This window comes from Apis dorsata, unplaced genomic scaffold (assembly GCF_000469605.1).
Source record: "Apis dorsata unplaced genomic scaffold, Apis dorsata 1.3 scaffold_225, whole genome shotgun sequence".
Taxonomy (NCBI): Eukaryota; Metazoa; Arthropoda; class Insecta; order Hymenoptera; family Apidae; genus Apis; species Apis dorsata.
In genome coordinates this window covers 298,567-298,838 of record NW_006263507.1, presented here as the reverse complement: position 1 = coordinate 298,838, position 272 = coordinate 298,567, and the positions used below count along the sequence as shown (strand labels likewise).

Genomic DNA, 272 nt, shown 5'->3' with positions numbered 1-272 from the left:
AGAATATTACTACAAAAAATTAATTTATAAATGTTTCATAATAACGAAGAAAATTTTTTGTTGTTTCAAAAAATTGTATTTTTTGTAATTAATTAATCAAATCATTTTAATCAATTTATTATAAATATCATATATATATTATTATAAATATAATCAATTAATTATAAATTTATAATATAATAATGTATAATACAAAATAATATTAATAAAATTATAATAGAAATTATTGGATGAAAAGATTTTTTTAAATAAAAATTTAATAATAAAATTTT

General features: G+C 9.2%; 1 protein-coding gene across 3 annotated transcripts in view; it reads right to left on the bottom strand.

Annotated features, from left to right (window-relative positions):
• LOC102671944 (proto-oncogene tyrosine-protein kinase receptor Ret) overlaps positions 1-272 on the bottom strand; it is a 200,808-nt gene that overhangs the window by 38,391 nt on the left and 162,145 nt on the right. The gene's annotated exons all lie outside the window — the stretch shown is intronic.